The following is a 21,367-nucleotide window of genomic DNA, read 5'->3' as shown; positions in this document are numbered from 1 at the left end:
AGGAAGATGTGACATGAAGACCAGCTATAGAATGCTGAGGGATACCCTCCAACAGCAGGCTAGTATGTCCTCTTCAAATCCCAAGCCCTTGAAATAATATAAGAAAAGAAGGATTCATTGATTCACTTGGTGGATAATATAGCATGACATTTGTCCTACCCTCCATCTGAATTATTCAAAGAAGATGTGTTGCAGGACAGCTAAATGCTATCTCCTGACCTAACTTTTTTAGACATTGATGCCTTGAGCTTTGATTTATTACAGGTTTTTGAACAGCAATGTCCAGACTGCTTCTTGCTCTCGGCGTACGGGGGCCTTTGACTCATGTTTGCAGGCTTATCATGGTCCTGTGGCTTAAACTACGGTTTGATTTAGATGGTGTCATTCCACTTTGAATTACCGAGGGACGGCTGTCCCCTTGGATTACTTACGCTTGTTTGATTACAGATTGGGAGATCTGTATGAACACTACTGTTAACCAACGCTCATGCATTGGATAATGAACTTTCCACGTTGATAACTTGCGCATGGCATCGTAGTGATCCGATACACATTTAGCCTTGAAAAAGTCTGGATGGACGAAACACGTCCTAAGCTTCTTGTTGGAATATAACATGTACAGACCTGTATATGAATTAAAAAGGAAGAATTCATCATCATCTATTAATTGGACTTTCTTATCAAGGACCAGAAATACACTGCAGTGTGTGTGCTTTGGTGCCATTGTTTGTATCTGTGTCTAAACCTTCCAGCCATGCAGACCCCCAGTAGAGAATCAAGGGACGGGTGGATTCTTATCTCTCGAGCTCGCGTGGAGTCATGGTTGCCAAAAGCTACCATCACCAGATAAGATATTTCCTCTGGACGGTTTTGTAGTGATGTCCTCTAGTGTGAGTAAAACTTTAAATATGAAATGTTAAGGTCTCATGCATAATTGATTTCATGCTGCTTGTCTTCTTCCTGCCTGTGATCCCCTGTGCCTTCACTGCCTTTGTGCTGTTGTTGAGCCTGCCATTGTGACTCTTGCAAATTACCTCCTACTCTCTTTGTGCATAGCATGGCACCAAATATGCTAAAGCATCGTGGGATCTGTGGGAGTCAGAGGCAAGGGTGCCTTGACTGGTGGGGCTCGAGAACAAATGCAGGTCACACAAGATTTTGTGCCTTTGTGAGACCAGCAGCTCTTTTTGGCACAGCTTCCTTTAAAAGCTGAGCCAGTTTGGCAACCCTCAATGTAAGAACTTGTGATACTTCTTATTGGTTGTCTGCTTCTGATCTGCATTGTCCACTGGAAGTGACGTAACAGATAAGAATTCAGAAAGCACAACCGGAAAGAAATAAGTAGATAAGAAAATACCGCAATAGCACAAGACATTTCTACTCATCTGCAATTAGAACCTGCATACCTGTACATACCTGCAAGGTTATAGAAGTAACGCCTTAGTTAAGTACAAGTCTTGGCAGATATGCTGTGAAGGCACAACATAAAACCTTCACTAAATTCTCATCTAGGAATCATCAAAGACTAGCGCACCCTTTTGCATGATCTTAAGGCGTGAATTTAATGCATCTTTAATGGGCGCTTGAGAGCAGGAACTAACAAACCTTGACTCATTACGTTTAATGCACATCTATAAAGTGCACCTCTGAAGGTATAATTTATATGCAGGTCGTGGCATGTATGCATACCTTCTTGGAATTTGAAAGTACAGTTCCTATCAGAGAGGTATTATAGTAATGGGAGGTTGTGTGTCATAGATTGAGGATGATAGCCTACCTCTTGTTTGATAAAACAACAACTCCCAGAAGTGTCTGAGCCCTGGAGTGAAAATATAGACAGTCTTTTGCATGGGATATTATTCTGCTCATTTGCATCCTGCATCATATAGCTATCTGTGCATCAAGAGCAGGAGAGAGTGGGCCATGTAGACCCACATTGCTAACATAGGGGTCAGGACCAGTGCAGTCACTGGACTGCAGGTTAGTGACTGTCCTTCTGACAATTAATGCACCTATCAGGAGATATAATCATGATATAACGAGCTGCCATTCAAGTTACAAGTCATCCATCAGCAGCTGGTACATGATGATGGTGGTGAAGTGTGATTGGCTCATGACAATACCTGCCAGGGTGTTAGCCGGTGTCGCTGAGGTGGTCTCTTTGGAGGCAAATAGAATTATAAATTTATCTCTGCAGACTACCATCGTTCCGAGTAGTTGGAAGCAGGCCAAACTCCTACCACTTCTGAAAAAACCCTCACTTGACCCTACTAAGCTAGCTAGCTACCGTCCCATTTCTCTTCTCCCACCTATGGCAAAAGTTTGTGAGAAGGTGGTTTTTCGGCAATTGGAGGCTTTCGTGGAAACATCTGGCCTTCTCCACTCAGCGCAGTCGGGGTTCAGGTCATCCTACAGTACCGAGACCGCTCTGGTGGAAATGGCCGAAGCAATTCGGGAGTGCCTTGACGCGGGCGCCAGAGCAGCTTTGGTTTTACTCTGTCAGGATCTGTGCTCAGAGCGCCTGCCACGACTACAAGTCCCAGAATGCCATGAGTGTGAGTGGGAGGAGCCACAGGCATAAAAACGCCCGGAACGCACGCACGACGTTGTGCGTAATTGAGGAAATTGGAATCGACGAGCAGCGTCCCGGAGATCTTCGTTCCCGCATCTGCATTGAAAGACGCGGGGAGTGCTTAAGCTGCGGCCGAGGTTATCGGCATCTTTGTCTCACGGACCGAGACCCAGCCTCGTTGAGCCGTTCCAAGGTCCTGGTCTCCACGCGGAGAAAATTGGTGGCTGGGGGCGGTCTCTGCTTTTGGTTCGGACTTCCGACAGACCTGGAGGGGTCAGACGTTCACGATCCGACGATCCTGGATATCGCAGGCGGAGCTCCTGTTATATCGGCAAACTGCAAGTAGCCGTTAGGGGGGTGTGCGCGTGAGTCCCAAAGTGGACAAGTACAATTGCTAACTGATCTATTTTTCTTTTCCGAGTGGCCTCTTGGAAATACCTTTCGTTCCCCGAACTCCCGTAATGGTCAAGGGTATGACCTGGGGTTATTGATTAGCTAGCGCCGCGGTCAGGCAACCGCCGTCATAGCGATTACGAGATTGGTCAGGTGCAGAGGCAGGCGGGGTGCCATTCTTTGTTCTTTCAAGTACAGCGCTGGAGAGTCAATCCGGCAGACTATTTATAGTGCCATTCCACAACCAATAGACCTTTTCTCTCCTAAGGAATACTGACGGGGGGCAATGCTCTATGTTGTTTTGAATACTGTCTGGCGCAGTGATTTAGAGTCCGTATAATCTCCACAGATAAATACCCTAGTCTCTCACACTAACTATTGAAGTGAAGGAGGCTGCATTTCATCTCCAGTACCTCTAATTATTTACCTGGTCAGAACCCAGAAAACCGTGGTTCAGCTATTGTGTGGTCAGCGTGTGCAAGTTGTGTATGGTTACGAGATAAAGTGATGTATGCTTGTTTATGAGGAAATAAGGAAGCCGATTATCAGAAAAGTGCCAAGTAGCGAGAAGTACTGAGAGTAGGTATTTTGTCTTGCATTGTATTATGTATTTGTTTGTATGTTAACTTTCTTTACAGGTTCTACTCCCCGCTGTTCCCATCCTTCCCTTCCCTCGCTCGATTGCTCCAGTCTTCCATGCCTTTAGTGCAGGAAGTTGGTGACGTCGAGAGGTGGACCCCATATAGCGTCGCCCGAATCCTGAGGAGCATCGGACCTGGGACTGATTCTTGACATACTCGATCTCTCTGCCGCCTTCAATACGGTTCCCCATCAGTTGCTTCTATCTCGCCTATCTAATATCGGTATTGTTGGTCCTGCCTGGGATTGGATGAAATCTTTTCTTGAGGATCGGTCCCAGCAGGTATGGATGCCTCCTTTCTCCTCCATTGCCAGGAAGGTGTCTACGGGTGTCCCACAGGGCTCTACTTTGAGCCCTCTGCTTTGTAATATCTACCTAACCCCCCTGATCTTTTTGGCAGAGGAGCTGGGTGCTAAAATAATCGCATATGCGGATGACATGCAACTTCTCTTCACATGGAAAGATTCAGATTTGTCAACTGGGATTGCGCAGAACTGCCTATCTGCGGTTTTTCGGTGGCTGGCTTCCGCCCAGCTGAAATGTAACGAGGACAAGTCCGAGGTCCTCTTGTATGGTCAATTTCCATCTAACTTCAGAGAATCTCTGTGGCCGCCTGACTTGCCTCGTCCGATCTCTGAGGGTGTCCCAGTAAAAAATCTGGGGGTTTGGTTTGCAGAAGACTTACGGTTTACCCACCAAATTAAGAAACTGGTTGGAATGTGCTTCGGCATTCTTAAGTCCCTGAGAAGGTTCCTTCCGCTGCTGCCTCAGTCAGCTAAGTAAACCGTTGTTCGCACCCTTATCCTTTCCCGTCTCGATTATGCAAATGCTTTGTATATGGGGATTCCGGGATACTTACTTAAAAAATTGCAGACTATACAGAATGCCGCTGCCAGACTTCTGTTTAACATCTCAGGTAGACTTAGCGTAAAAAAACATCTGTGCGATCTGCACTGGCTGCCTGTTTTCCAAAGGGTGCAATTTAAAGCTCTGACTCTGGCGCACAGAGCATTGCATGACGTTGGCCCTTTGTATATTCGAAAGCGGTTTACCTTTTATGTTCCGAATAGAGCGCTGCGGTCCGCCTCCTTGCGTCGACTGTCGATCCCACGCTTTCGTAGGGCTCGACTAGGTGGCCAGTCCCTTTCAGTTAAAACAGCCATCGCCTGGAACGCTCTGCCCCTGAAGCTACGGAACATCCAAGATTTTAGGCATTTCAAAAAACAATTGAAAACTTTTCTATTCTCAGAGTCGTGCTAATGGCCTTACCACAGTGGTCCTTCTTCAGCTCTCGCGCCAGGACACTCTCGAGTATTAGTGCGCGGTATAAGTTTATTATAACATAACATACAATGTTTATTGTTCTATTAGAACTTACCCTCTGCAAGCAGAATGTTTAGTTAATTCCTTCTGAAGGTACTATTAAAAAAGCAGTGCCTGTGTGCTGTGCCTAGTGTTCTTACTTTTTAAAGTCAGCTGACAGACATCGTGGATTGAATCAAATTAAAATGTATTTATTTATTTAACGTTTTAGACCAAGTTTATCAAATATAATTACACAAAATACAATGAAAGATACTAAAAGATGCCCATCTTTAAAACAAATACCACCACATTACATCCATATAAATGTCAGTGTATCATCAAAATAAGTGCTGCATCTCTTACAAAAAGTCCCAAACTCACAACAATATCTGAAAAATGCATAATTACTAATGACTCAAGGGCTTACAATCAGAGAAATTTACGACTTGGGCAAAGTGGGCTCTGATAGGGCCTGCTCTGTTCTGCAGAGAGTCTTGATCTTGAATAATTTTTAAACAGATTCTTTAAAAAAACATGTTTTCCTTTAATCTATTTTTAATGTGGGTGATGTGTGAGATTTATCCAATGGATGGTTACAGTTCCTATAATATAAGAGAGAAGTGACAGCCTGCAGGTAAGCTGTGAATAGAAGGGAATGTCTCCAAAAGTAGGGTGAGTGTGCAGAGTGAGGAGAGAATACTCCTAGTGGTAGTACTGTGTGCCCTCACACACCCTCGCGGATGTATAGCATCATCATTGGGCACGGTTGCTCCTCGTGGGGGTGGTGCTGCAGTCCCTCACGGGCCCTTGGTTAGGGGCTCTCTGGTGGAGTTCTTTTAAGGAGTTGCCGCATTTGTGAGTGAGGGTATGTGGGTAGAAATGTGCTAGTGAGTGTAAGATTAAAAATGAAACAGGGAACTAAAATATTTTAATCATGAGTTCCCTGGTCCAAACTAAAAATACTCGGGGATGGAGATGCACTGTAGTGCTGTTCAGAGAGGGGAATCAAGACCAAATAAAAGTCCCACTTCTCTCGACCCGATTGGTGTGTTAACAAAGGTGATTTAATGAAAGGTCAACATGTTTCGCGCTATAAAATGGTCCCTAATGGATCCCAAAGCGCTTCCTCAGGACCGGGAAAGTGTGTTAGAGAATGGGTTTCGGGTAAAGACTGCCCATAATCCCACTCGTTACCTAGGTCTGGTATGCTTGACAGTTAGTGTCCAGAATCCGTTATTATACGTCGATCCTGTTCACAGCCTAGAAAGAGAAACAAAAAAGGGGGGGAGGAGACAAAAAGAAGGGGGAAGGGGGGAGAAAAAAAGGGGGATAATAACTTAATAGAGATATATATTCTATATATCTCATATATACGGAGACACAGGTGCACACTATGTGTTGTGATGCCTCATGCATGAAGAGGACGTCAACCGGTGTTGTGTCTAAAGGGATCATATAAAGATGATCAACCAAGGAACTGGGATGGTGCCCACCGAGGTTGGGTTAACATGGTGATGATCATGGGCTCACTGGGCCCCAAACTGTCCAGAGTCCAGGTGTAGGTGGTATACATGGTGTGAGACAGGTCATCGTTACCTCGTAAGTGACTGCTCTGGGAAGTAACTTGAATGAGCGTCCTTATGCGGTATCAAATGTGAGGATGTTGTGCTAGTCATGCCTCGTGTCAACAAGGAAAATGAAGGAGTGAGTGACTAAATAAAACGAGGTGGCGCGGAGTGTTATAGTGATCAAACCTCGAGAAGACCATGGTGATGCGGTGACTCGTGGATACCCCCGTACGCATATCTCGATATAAAAATAGTCTGCTGCATGATAAAATATCAATACAGTAAACAAAGCTACATTTGTGGATCGCCAGCCTACCCTCTCCTCCTTGATGATGGGCTCCGTCAGCAATGCCGCGGAGTAAGGCTGAAAAACAAATGCGAGATAGCTCTACGATAAAAGTCAAAGGTAAAAGGGAAGTTGCTGAAGGGTCCTCAGTCAAAGGGGAGAAACAGGAGGTACTTACATATCTGTGCGCCCTACGCCTCGGCGAAACCTACCCGTGCGGTTGCACTGCCGGTTACACGGTTGGTGCGGCTGCGGACTCGTTAAGTAGTGGAAACGGTGATGCAGCGGGCCCTGTGTAATGACGTTGCGTTGATGCGACCGGAGGTCTCGGCGGGAGTGGCCGGATAGATGTGTGGCTATCGCGGCCATCTTGGAGTGGAATGTAGGGAACGAGAACGAACCGGAGATCTATGGGAGTAATAAGGGCGGTGTGCCCGAGGCCACAAAGGAGGGGGGAGAGAGAGATATAGATCACGGGCAGGGGACTATGTTAATAGTCAATAAGGATGCTACAAAAATGAATATCTTCATTATCGATAGTGTCATGGTCGTTGTGTACTTTATACAGTACATAGTTTTGTACAAAAGGAACAACATGGTACATAACGATAGGTCCGCGGTGGAAGGACGAACACTGTACCAATGTCTAAAAATACAGAGAAGTCCTCACAGGGGATCTGTCTATTGTGGCATCGGGTATGCATCTAAAGTGACGTGATGTCTTAGTGTTAATGTGGTCAATACTGCCCCTCTGTTATTTGCTATCTAATCGGAGCTCAGGTCACAGCATATTAAAACAGGATAAACAAAAATGTGATGATGTCACCTGCCCCAGGGATTGGAAAGATGGTTATTTGGTACATGCGATTTACATGACACAGGCAGGGATAAGGGTGAGGTAGTCCATCTAGGAGATAGTGCAAAGGCTGTAAGAAATTCATAGTTAGTATAACTAGGGATACTAAGCAACCTCGACCTTCTTCTAATAGATTGTAAAATGTTTATACAGGATTGGACATATAGTAGATGACTGGTATCTCTGACATACATGTGGAGGTCTGAGCAGTTGATGTAACTTGTGTTCTGGGTACAAAACTCTCTGCTCACGATGGGAAATACTACTATCAAGCAACCTCATGGTGTGTAATTATCTGGAAATTTCAATCCAGGGAATATCTTCATTGAGTCCCCTTTTATTGCGTTGCAGTTTAAACACCCATCGTTGTTCCTGTCTAAACAGTGTGGATGGTGACCAATGTGGATTGGATTCAATTATGGTCCATCGTAAGCTATCGGGGAGTGATTCATTTCCAAGAAATGGCTTTGTAGTCTTGTCGCTGTGCGCTTGCACCGGATTGTACTTTTATGTTCCCCAATTCGTGTTTTTACTGTTCTTGTGGTCATCCCAATGTATCGAGAACCGCAGGGGCAGGTGATCATGTACACACAATTTTTTGTGTTGCAGTTGGTGTGGCGTAACTGTTTCCATGGTCTAGATAACCCTAAATCAAGTTCCTTGGTACTGCTTGTCAGTGGGCATGCTGTGCAGGACCCGCATGGGTAATGACCCATAACCGGGGGTAGGTTCCATAATGTTGGTTGCGTTTTTATGATGTTCTTGGGACGTGTGTGCACTAAAATGTCCCTCAGATTTTGTGTTCTCTTAAAGGCGAAGAGAGGTTTTGGTCCTGGTTGGAAATCCCCCATCTCAAGGATCTTCCAATGTTTCTTGATTATCCTCTGGACTTTGTTCGAGTTAGGGGTGAAGGATGTTACACATGTTAATATGTCTGTGGTGCTTTTCTCTTTGATTTCTAGTAGAGCCCCTCTGTGATTATTTCTTGCTCTTTTGCGTGCCTGCTTCACAATTCTCTTTGGATATTCTCTCCTTATCAGATTTTCTGTTAAGGAGTCTGCCTCCTTCTCAAATTCTTTGATGGTATTACAATTACGGCGTAAGCGGAGAAATTGTCCAACCGGTAAATTGTTTCTTAGAGATTTCGGATGGTGACTTTGGAATAGGAGGAGGCTGTTCCTATCCGTGGGCTTCTTATAGTTGGTGGTCATTAGGCACCCTTCTTTTAAGGATATCAACAGGTCAAGTAATGGGATTGATTCAGATGACAGTGTGCCCACAAATTGTAAGTATGGATTAAGAGTATTTATCCAACTGAAGAACGTCCGGCACGTTTCTTCATCCCCTTGCCAGAAGATGATGATGTCATCTATGTACCTACGCCATAGCAAGATGTTGTTAGTATATGGGTTGGTCTCTGTTAGGATGTGCTCTTCTTCAAAGTTGGCCATGTATAGGCATGCCAGACTCAGCGCGAAGGTGCTCCCCATGCTCGTGCCCTGTATTTGGTGATACAGATTGTTCTCAAAGGCAAAGTAGTTTTCTTTTAAGGCTATCGTCGCACAGTCACAAATGAAAGTGATGGGGGTAGTCGATGGCCATGGGTCGATGTCGCGCAGGGCCTTGTCAAGGACCGTCAGAGTAGCATCTTGGGGAATGTTGGTGTACAATGATTCCACGTCTAGCGTGACTAAAAGAGTGATAGATTCTGGTGTCTCAAATCGTTCAATGAGGTTCAGTACCTCTGTGGTGTCTCTCAGATATGTCGGAGTTTTCATCACTAGGGGGCGTAGGAACACATCACAAAATTTGCTCAAGGGTTCTAACAGGGAATCGATCCCGGACACAATGGGTCTGCCTGGTGGGGGGGTGATTCCCTTATGAATTTTCGGGAGGCAGTAAAAGTATGGTGTGCGTGGATTCTTGTTCAGAAGGAACTGGGCCTCCTCCTTGGAGATCCATTCCTCTGCCTCTGCTTCCGTTATGAGGTGTTGTATCACGGTGGAGAGGCGCGCGGTGGGGTCTTCCTCAATGTGTTCGTAATACCTGTTGTTAGATACTTGTCGTGCACATTCACCATCATAGATGTTCTTATCTTGGATGACAATGGCTCCTCCCTTGTCCGCAGGTTTCAGGATAATGGTTTCGTCCTCTGTCAGATGTTTGAGGAGTGACCTTTCTTTCTTGGAGAGATTGTCAAATGGGCGGTCAGTAGTGATGTTATTCACTTCCTTCAAGACTGCTTGTTCAAATGTTAGTACCTCATTTGAGGTCATGGCTGAGGTTGGAGTGAATTTGGATTTGTTCTTAAGGCCTGATCCTTTAGGTGGAGGCTGAGGTTTGTCTTGGAAGAAGGCTTTTAGGCAGACCTTTCGAAAAAATTGATGGAGTTCTTGGTTCAGGATAAAGTTATCTTCCTTGGGTGTAGGCACAAATTCTAAACCTTTTTCCAAAAGGCTGTTTTCACCTTCAGTTAGGGGCCTGGAGGATAGGTTAACCACTAAGGTCTTGTTGTTTTGCTGCGTAGGGTCATTGGTTCTGGGTCCTGCCAGTGGACGGTCTTGGTTGTTCCTCTTCTTTTGCCTCTTCCTCTGCCCCTCCCTCTGTTGAGAAAAGGTGGAGTCTGATACTGGTGATAGTTTGGTATAGGATTCTGTCCCATAGGACCATTCCATATAGGTTGGGGACCCATCCATGGTCCTTGGTACATGGGTGTTTGGAAAGGGTGGGAAGGGAACCCGTGGAACAGAGGTGGTGGAGGAGGTTGATGTCTATATCCTCCTCTTGGTCTTGATTGTCTGGTGTCGTAGTTGGATTCACTCCCAGTCGAATCTGACCTTCTTGAGTTGCGGCTGCTCGCATCATCAGACGTGGTGTCTGTGTTGGAGAACACATAATCGTCTTTGGTATAAGGATAGATCTTCTCCTTGTCGAACCGTTTGACGTCTTTTTGCAACTGGTTAATCTTTTGTTTTGTCAGATATTCCTTATGTTCATTCATTTCAATATTGATTTCTGAGAGCTTAGATTTGAAAGCTGTGATGGAGATCCCAGTCTTCAGTCTATTCTCAGACAGGTTGATTTGGATCAGTAGTTCGTCTGATAATCGTTTAGCTGTATTTATTATTAGTATCAACCAATCACGGGTACATTTCCAGGATATTCTCGACCATTCACGGCGGAATGTCAGATCTTCCAAAAATATCCTTGGGGCCAGTGTAATCAGCAGGCCATTGGGGGCGATGTTAGCTCTCAGATATTCTGTCATAATGGTCCCGTGTAGGGCTGTCTTAATCTGTAATTTCCGTAGGGTTTGGAGTGACCTCCAGTCATCATTCCCGCTTCCTGATGGTGCACTACCATCTTCCGCTAGTAGTGATGGTGCTCTCAAGATCTCTGCTACCATATCGTCATCAAAACTGAGGCCTGGGTTGTCCATTGTGTCAGTTATATGTCTAAATAAACTTTAGACTGTCCAGAATATTCCTCTGGTCCCAGATCACGTATGTCAGAAAAGATGGGGACAGGGTGAGTTAGAAAGAGAAAAGAAGATACAAATGTCCCACGGCCGTTGGCCGTACTAAATATACAATATCAACAAGGAGGAGGGACTAGTTATACATTTATCCAATGGATGGTTACAGTTCCTATAATATAAGAGAGAAGTGACAGCCTGCAGGTAAGCTGTGAATAGAACACTCACCCTACTTTTGGAGACATTCCCTTCTATTCACAGCTTACCTGCAGGCTGTCACTTCTCTCTTATATTATAGGAACTGTAACCATCCATTGGATAAATGTATAACTTTTAGGAGCTATGGTTCAGGACCTTTTTCAATTGCTCCTAGTCCCTCCTCCTTGTTGATATTGTATATGGTGATGTGTGAGAGTCTATTGCAGACATTTTGCCGAGAAATATTGTGTTTATGTTTCATGCAACATCCATAAAAATGCTTCTTTTAGATCAAAACAGGGCCTGACATATGAGAAATAGGAGGGTGTCACAGAGATTAATTGCAGTAAATTAGTGAGCTACTGCTGTGTTACAATATTGAAAACACTTGGCCAAACGGAATGAAAAAGCTGAAATTGGATCATAAATTCAAAACTGCTTAGACTGGGGCCCCAAAGTACGTTTGGCCCAGGGCCCCCAAAATTCTTAATATGTCCCTGCACAATCATGACAAGCTGACCACACTATGTACAATGCACCTGTAACAGTTTTCACCATGGATTTAAAAACCATACGCAGTCCGTTAATAAATGTGCATCACTCCAGACCTTCTGAAATGGTCATGTACACCTCTCCTCGTTAACTTTGATCTCAGAGTAACATTTCTGAAGCTTTCTGCAGGTGAAAGACTCAATCCTATACAGAGAAGCCTGCTTAATTTATGCGTTGGGAGTTATCCAAATTTTGGGAAAAAACCCACAACTTAAGACTGATCCTAGTCAGGGATATTGAGGATTGATCTATCAAATATTGATAATCAGAATTGAAAGATACATTTACCCAAGTTCAAAACAGTTGCGATTGGGGAAAGGACTCCACTGAGAAATCAATCCAGCTTTGTCATACGATATTTTTATGAAATATGATTATCGAAGTACACTAACGTCCCAAGACCACTCACTTCCTTGGATCTTCCACCAAGAGTAAGATGTCATTTTGTCATTCACATTAATACTGATCTAATTAAAATATCGCTATGAGCAGTTCTCTGTGGTACTACCTAAGATATACATTTTACTTCACAAACATTTTAAATAGTAGTTTTCCACTAGGTGTCTGGGGCATTCTGTACCCAAGGCAAACAATTCTAAACCATATGAAAGTAGAGGCAACATTTCACTGCTTAAAGCTTTTAATAAAAGGGCCATTAGAACACCTCTTCCTGATCAAACTTCAATAGATCTTCAAATGGAAGAAAAGAATAACAAGCTAAGAGGTGAGGTGGACCTGCCAAGATAAAGAATGTGAAAACAAAAGGCCTAAGTATCCATAAATCCTCATGCTTCCATACAAACATTGAACTCTGAGGGACTAACACAAAGATCTGTAGCCCAGATAATCTAACACTGTGCAGGATCACGCAAATAAACCAAATAGGAACAAAGTGTTGCAATGGGATTTACTTTCCAATGCATAACTTGCACTACAAAGTAGCCTAATGCAAAAGTAATGCTATGTGCTGCAGGTGCCCTACTGTGCTCCTAGGGGGATTTCCGTAGGTGGCACATTGGCATTTCGAAGCACCCATCGATGAGTTTTCACACTAATCTCTCTTTACTACCGTTGATAGACAGGGATTTGAGTAAAAGAAATGATGCAGGCATAGCTTTGGAGAAAGGTTTCTTTTGCACCAACATTTTCCATCTTTGCTTGTGCTGTCCCTCACAGCCCACATACAAACTTGGAAAAGTATTCAACTATGTATAATTATAGTATTTTGTTCTGGAAGGCTACCCTCCCAGAGCAAAACCCATGCTAGACTTCACACACACACACACACCCTTGCACTGTTGTAAGGCAGTCTATGCAGGGAGAGAGAGATACAATGCCATAGCTTAGTAGATGTGCTGTTCTGCTCTCTCCCTGCCAAGGCAGCACAATCTTGGTTGATGCAATGTTTAAGAAATGGGGACATTGGTGGTCCTAGTTATGATCCGGTTTGTGTCACGTTTGCACCACGCAATGTGGTACATGCGCAGCTTAAACCTTAAAAGAGATTTATGAAGTGATGCAAGGCCACATTGCGTGGCCCTGTGTGGCTCCATAAATCTGGAGTGAAGCAATGCAGAACAGTGCAAATCTATGCGTTGCTTTACTCTGCCCTGGGAAGGGGTTCCATGGACATTGCGTGGGTGTTCCCACGCAACTACCATAGTTTTTGAAGCATTCCCAGATTTACCAGAACTAGTAAACCTGGGAACGCCCCAAAAAGATACGCCTTCCCAGGACAGGCGTACCGAGGAGAAATATCTTTATTTCTCCTCATTACTTCCTCTTTCTATGTGTTCTGCATTCTCCAGCACACATAGAAAGACCAATATGCAAGAGTGCCTGCATTGGTGCAAGGCTGCCAAAAGGGCGCCATTGCAGGGGGAAAGGCAGAATATGCTGTATTGCCCTAAATGCAGTGCACCCCTGCCCTTATCCTGTCATGCAGTGCAGCGCACCCTAGTGACTTGCTGCACTGCACTGCGCGACATTATCGTTAACTGTCCCCCTGGTTCTTATATTTTTCATTTATAACTGTTAAGATGTTTGCAGTACAGCAGCCACTTAATGTATTCACTTTCCACTAACGACCAATTAGTTACATCAAAACTCAAAAGTTCATCAGTGTGGAGTAAACACAGAACATGTCATTCAGCCAATGTTGGAGAAAAGGAATGGACAGTTTATCAGGGAGGTGGGCTAAGTAAAGAGCAAATAACAGGTGGGGGGGGGGCAAAACACATTCCTGTTTCCTGTAACCCATTACATGCTGAAATGTTGTGTTGACAATCTATCCTGACAATTAACTTCCTTGCAGTCAAGGATGTGGAAAACTGAAAGTTATTCTTCAGATAAACCACTATTCAAGTTTCACCCACAGCCTCTCCCTGTTGGCCAGATCATAGCAGAAGTCTAAAAACAGCAGTAGAAACAATCATTAAAGCCCATTGACCTCCACACAGTGGTGTACAGTGAGAAGAAGTGGTCTACATTGTGGCTCTTTGATGTACCATCCAACTGAGTACCTTGAGATTACCTAAGAAGGAGCAGAAAAAAAAACAGTGCCTCAACTTCTTGTGAGTATTTATTACCTAGTAAAATTCAAAGGCGTGGAAAGCATGCCTATCTGGCAGGTCAGGCTCCTTTTCTGAGCATCCTGATTGAGTAGAAGACGATAACCTTGCCTTTTCCATTCTAATTACATTCAAGCATAGGTTGGAAAGAAACACAATTACCAGATTACTTCTGTAAATACCTCTAACGTTGAGTTTGCCCAAGCTGCAGGCACGCTAGTTGGCTGTGAAAAACCCTCTACAAGTAATTGAAAGGAATGCATAAAATATTCATCCCTGCTGGTAATAACTGGGGGGTCTTCCATTTCTTAATTTTTGCTGCTCACTGTGTCATTGCAGACATGAACCTCCCATATGTAAATCAGTGTTGGCCCCACAACAAAGCCCAGTCCGGCCTAAACCGATGAGTAGTTTCCCTTGTGGACGGCAACACAAGAAACCCCAAGCACAGTTCTTCCTCATTTGGCCACGTTAAGGTGAAGCTTGAGTTCCAATGAAAAGCGAGACACAGGACCCATGTGTGGACATACTCATGCCACCCAGAATGACTCACTTTGAATGTATGTATGAAACTGCTTAAATCAGTCATGACCTGAATTGTTAACCTGAGCACAATCCATGTTTTGGTTATTGTGCCGATTCGGACAAGAGTTAACCATTTGTAAACAGATCTAAGCCAAGAGCCAGGCCATATTCCAACACAAGTAACCCAAATGTGTTTTGGCCTTTTGAGCCTCATTAGATGAATGCAGTATGGGATGAAACGTCCAATGTCTACACTTACCTGTGCTACTTACCGTGGCTCACCAAGAAAAGGATGGATGGAAATGGTTGAACTAATCGTAAATTAACCTATCATAGTTAACCTAGTCCCATTCCATTCCATCATTTTTCCTCTTAATGTGGGTCCAATTTGCTAACAAAGCTGACCTTTCCTCCCATAGATTTGTCCTTGTGTTTGTGGGTAATTTCTGATTTTAAAAATTCAAGACTTGTGACAGTGGCAGGCACCCAGGAGAACCCCTAATAGACCTTTGTGAATTTCCTTTTGATTCTAATCCAAAGGCATTTCCACATGTACAATTTGATCTAGAGGCCTAGTCGCAAACTGCATTCAATAGTATGTAAAGAAACACTTCAGTAGTGGCTCTGATGTGTGCCACAAAATGCAATTCACAAACCTACACGCAAGAACCTCCGTCCCTCCCATCTTCTCTGTGCGGTAACTTTGCACTCATAGCTCATGTTGTAGAAGGCTCCACACCCTAATTTGAAGGGGTGGATACATGTGAGTCTACACCTAGGTGTATATATACTCCAAAAAATGATGAACAGCAAAAACGTGTGGAGTTACACTTAGGTACAGCAGAAAATATCCATGTGAAAAAATATCCATGTGCACGTTTACTTTTGTGACTAGACACCTTTGTTATTTGTGAATATAATGAAAATATTGATATATGATAGTTTTTTGAATTTTAATAACTAAAATGAGAAAAAGGAATTGTCATAGTGTTTCATTGACTGTAAACCAATGTACTTTTTAACTAAAATCCAAAGTGCTGCTGCACTACTTGTACCATTTTCTATTTTACACAATGGTAATTCAGTAAACAGATGCACATTTTTTCTTCACCGTATTAATCCAAAACACATGTCCCTCCAAACGCAGGTCCGCATTTACAATATTTTGGCTGATGTGCAGCACTGCAAGTCTTTTTGCGGCGCTGACCTATGCCAAATCAAAAGGGTAGGACTGCACAGAATTTATGAGATCCGGTGCATTCTGTCCTTTCAGCCAGCACCGGCGCCCAATATGGTGCCTAGCGCCAAAACAGGCACCATTGCTGCATGGTGCAAGGGTGTCTGCGTTGTTGGCAGGATTGTTTTTGTGCAGGAAGGGACACCTTCCTCTGCAACAACAATACTTGGCGGCATTTTCCTCTTTCTATGTGTGCAGTGTGAAAAAAAAGGGAGAAATAAACATATTTCTACTAGTTACACCTGCCTTTTGGAGGCGCACAGTTTTGACGCATTCCCAGATTTGTAGATCCCTGTAAATCTGGTAATGAGTCAAAACCCATGTGTGTTGCATGGGAACACCCACCGCAACGCCCATAGAACGCCTCCCTGACGCAGTGTAAGGCAACGCAGCAACTTGCGCTGCGTTGCCTTACACCATATCTACAAGACCATGAAAAGCTACGCAAAGTAGCCTTGCGTGGCCTCGTAAGTATGGGTTTGCACTCTGTGCCACTGGAGCGTCATAAAATGTGACACACCGGCAGGGCAAGGGGCTTGTAAATAAGCCCGGTAGTTAATTGCAAGGTGCCTGATAACCACTGCAGTTCTGTAAAAAGAAGCGGGTGTTTGATTCTGATTTGCTTACATTTGTTGTTGGAACAATCTGCATTAGGAAATTTCATACAGTGCACATTTTGTTGCTTGCTTCATTGTTCTGAGTGGAAATCAAACACTACATTCCCTGGGATGTGCCTCAAATAATATTTCTAACTATTTTTTATAGAAACCCCTACTTTTCCTGAAAAGTACTTTTAATTAATACTTCTATTTTTGAGCCAAGGATAATACACAGACAAGTCTAGAGAATGTCTGCAAATTGTAAAATGCCTTTTGGCTGAAAACAGATTGACAATTTTTAGATTTGTTGGACTCAAACAACTGATACCCAAATTATGCACCGTCTCCTGTGATAATGTGTTTAAATTCCAAGGCCATATAACTGGCAGATAAAAAGTGGTTCATAGCCACTAATCCATTCTTCAAAAACCTGATGTTCCCATTTTTACCAGCTGTTAGTGTGCTCTATTATTTGAAATTACCTGGAGCACTTCAGGTCAAGGCTAAGTGTCGCTTTGAAGCTACTTTCAGACCTGCTCAATTATCTGAAATATGTAGGTCAGAAGATAAGCGCTGTATTTGAGCTACTGTGCATGTTTGTGGTCTCTAAACTGTAATCCCACAGATGTTCTTTTAGGTATGCTGAGTGTCACTTCTGAGCTGACAGGCCTGTGCATGGATTTAGCCTCTTAGACAAAATATTTCAGTTCATGACTGAAAGGTTCCATTAAAATAAAACGCCGGTGCGTGGAAATAACCCTAGGCCGTTGCAAAATTTAAATTATGCCAGCATAATTCATGTAAATTCTGGCATTTTGTGATAAACTATAAAATAATCTACCATTACACTCCACCAGGAGGCTTTTCCATGGGTGTTAGGTGGGTGTTCCCATGCAAAACACATAGATTTGACACATTCCCAGATTTACCAGAACAGGTAAACCTGGGCATGCACCAAAAAGACATACATCTCTAGGAGTGGTGTAATGTGGGGAAATATCTTGATTTCAGCTCATGTTTTCCTTTTTCTAAGTGTGCTCCATTCTGCAGCACACATAGAAAGAGGAAACAGCCTCCCAGGATTGTTTTGGTGCAGGAAGGTGACCCTTCCTACACTAAAACAATTCTGCCTACAAGACAGGCACTCTAGATTAACCATGGTGCAAGAGTGCCTGCATTGATGCTAAGTAGCCAAAACAGCACCAGCGCAAGGAGATAGGACAGGAATGCACTGTATTTGATAAATACTGTGTTATCATGTCCTTCCCCTGTGACATTGGGCAGCCCAGCAAAGGCATTTCCTGTGCTGACCTGAACCAGATAAAAACTCATAATTATGGCCCAATGTGCATCCTCACATCAATGTGGGATGCTAGGATGAATTTAGTGCCAAAATAAAGTGCTGAATTTGCATTTCACATAATTTCACATCAGTTTTCCAAAAGTTCGCAGGATTATGCAAAAGGTAATTATGTGAGTTTCGCACATCCCAACTTTGGTACTTAAAAGTGATCCCTATGAGGTTAAAACAGAGGGTCTGATGTACAAAGTAGTTTATCAAAACCTATCTATATAAAACGATGGCCTTTTATAGGATATTACATGAAATAGTCCTTTTCATCACTCAGCATCACCTTTTTCTTTGTAGGTCCGTAAATCACAATAATCATGCTTAGTGGACAAAGGTAGAACATTTGAGTCATTCATCATAGATCAAACCTAAAAATGCTTTTGCTTTAGCTATTGCTGCCTTTTGTAATAGGCCTGCTGATGTGAAAAGGTGTCTGGATCTCTAGTCACCTACGTATTTCACTTCTACTCCTCAGAATAGTTTGAATTTAGGCTTGTGTAATATTGCTGAAATTATGTACAATTTCGTGAAACGATATCTTGTGAAAGTTGAAAGTGAGGACATACCTTATGTGAAACAGTCATGTAAGATACTGGCAAGTATAATATCATTGTGCGTTACATGCGGAATTTTGCAAATTTGGAGAATTTTGCTAATTTTGTGAGCATAATACAAATTGTACATAGGCTAGTTTTAAATTGTTCAGGTACTTAAATGTAAGTGCAGAGCATGAGCATCAGCCTTTGGGGATTGTTCCAATGTACTATGAGGACATATTTCTCTCCCTTGGGCATTAAACCTTTCCCTGCACAATAAATAACAAGGGATGCCTGTTGGGATGCACCTGCATGCCCATTCTTTGGGAATCATGCAACTGCATGCACCTGCACAAAACCAAATCCCTCCCATTGCTTTATGGGCAGTGGGGATCAAGTGCGGTAAGGCAGAGATGCGTATGAAAAAATTAGCGCGGCAGTACGACATTTCCAAAAGCCTTGGATGCGTCGTATTTACAGTACAGGGCACCATGGCGTAAGGTTCCATGGGATGCCATAAAAAAGGGCATTTCAGTGGGACAACTGCCGCTGGGAAAAATCACAAATATGCAACAAAAGTGACGCTAAGCTGCTTTGCGGCACGTAAAGCAACGCAAATCACCTAAGCTTCACTCTGGAGTGCAAAGGGCCTAAAAAATTACATGAAAAGTGACGCATTTGGATAAAAACATTTTCCCACACCTCAAAACACAGAAAGATAGAGCAGGCAGCAGCAGCCAGGGCAACAAACCCAACAACCCCAGCCCCAGTGAGGATGCTCAGACAGACCCCAAGGGAAAGAGGAAGAGTAATTTTAGTGAGGTGGAGAATCAAATACTGGTAACAAAGGTGACAAATTATGGACATCAACTCTTTGTCACCTCACAGTTGCCAGTCTATAGTGGACAAGATTAACAGTGTTGGACAAGTCTAAAGGACAGTGCCAGAGCGCAATAAACGCTGGCGCAAATATAAGCGTAGGACTAGGTTGAAAATGGGCAACATCCTGAAGGAGATTATGCAGACTAGAGGAGGAGGACCTGAGGACCGGGGAGAGCTAACCCCTTTGGAGGAGCAGGTGGCAGCAATCATCCCAGCAGACTTGGTGGCAGAAGTGGAAGGACAGGCAAGTGCTGGCTTCGAGGACCAGCAAGACCTACAGAGTCAGTGGCAACAAGAGGCAATGTGGGCAAAAAGGCCATGCTGTGCAGTGCAGCAAGCAATGTCCCTGCTCTGCACTGTGCTGCGTGCATGGCCGATATTTACAGACACCGATCCAATTTGTGGTTTCTAACAGTTCTGAATGTATATATAAAGGGGACCCCCTGCACTAATGGAAAGTTCCTGAGGCAAGGTAAGAACAACTGTACTGTAAATCCTCAGCCACCCTAATTTACGTAAATAGATTTACTTGATTGACAGAGCTCATAACACACTAAATTAGAAAAAATACAAATTTGTTTTATTGTCAAAATATTGTACGCACATGTAACATATACATAAATATAAAAACATACACAAAATACAGCTCTAAAAACACACCATAATAGTCAGTCACATCGTTCATAGCCCATACATGAACATAGATCTCTTTTGATAAACAAATAGTAAAACCACAGTAATTGGGTCTTCTTCTGGAAATGTATATTAACATGATTTATTCAAATTCAGTGTATGACAGAAAATGGTGTGCAGACAAAATATTGAGTTGGAAATTTCGAACTACAGGAATATGGAATCCTAACTATCGTCCATGAGAAATATCGACAGCAAGAATATCGTGGTCAAGAATATCAATTTGAAGGTAAGAAATATTGTTTCTAAAAATATAGAAGCCAGTAATCTAGTTTACAAAAAAAAAGTTAATTAGTTAAAATATTTTTGTAGAAGTTTTGTTTATGTTTTTTCATATATGTGTTCCATTTTTAGTAGTTATCATTTTTATTTTAATTAAATTTTGCGTTTTTTAATTCCATAGCAGGTTGTGGGTTTATAGGGAAATATGGTGGGAAGTACTTTAATTATACAAAATTAATGATTTTTTTTTACTTATTAATATTTATTTAATTGAGATTTTATAGTGTTAATTGTGGTAAGTAATTTACTCTTAATTATTAATTTGTTGTTAATTAATATTAATTAATTAATTGAAAATGAAATATGGAAATTGTGTAATTCATTTTAGGTGCTGGATGTGGGGTTTATAGGGGTAAAGGGTGGGAAGTAATTTATTTTTAATTAATTAATAATTAGTTGTTAATTAATATTAATTAATTAATTAAAAATTAAATATTGAAATTGTGTAATTATTTTTAGGAGCGTATGGGGAGTTTACAGGGGCAAAGGGTGGGAAGCAATTCATTTTTAATTAATTAATGATTAGTTGTTAATTATTATTAAGGTGCCGATTCCGATCCGTTAAAAAAAATTACCGTACGACTCGTATCCGTATTTTTTTACGTTCGAATCGTACAAGTACCGTACAAACGGCCAAGTATGATTCGGACGTGAAAAATACCTACGAATAGCGTCGGGAAATGTCTACGAGAGGGAGTCGGAATTTTTTACGTCCGAATGGCCTCGTGAAAAGTGTACGAGAGGGAGCGGGACATTTTTACGTGCAAATCGTAAAACAAAAGTCTGAACGCGCAAGTACGATTCGTACCGCCCGTCCGAATACACAACCGCATGTAAAAGGCCCCAT

This window comes from Triturus cristatus, chromosome 11 (assembly GCF_964204655.1).
Source record: "Triturus cristatus chromosome 11, aTriCri1.1, whole genome shotgun sequence".
In the NCBI taxonomy this organism is placed as follows: Eukaryota; Metazoa; Chordata; class Amphibia; order Caudata; family Salamandridae; genus Triturus; species Triturus cristatus.
Note: the sequence above shows the minus strand (reverse complement) of the source record.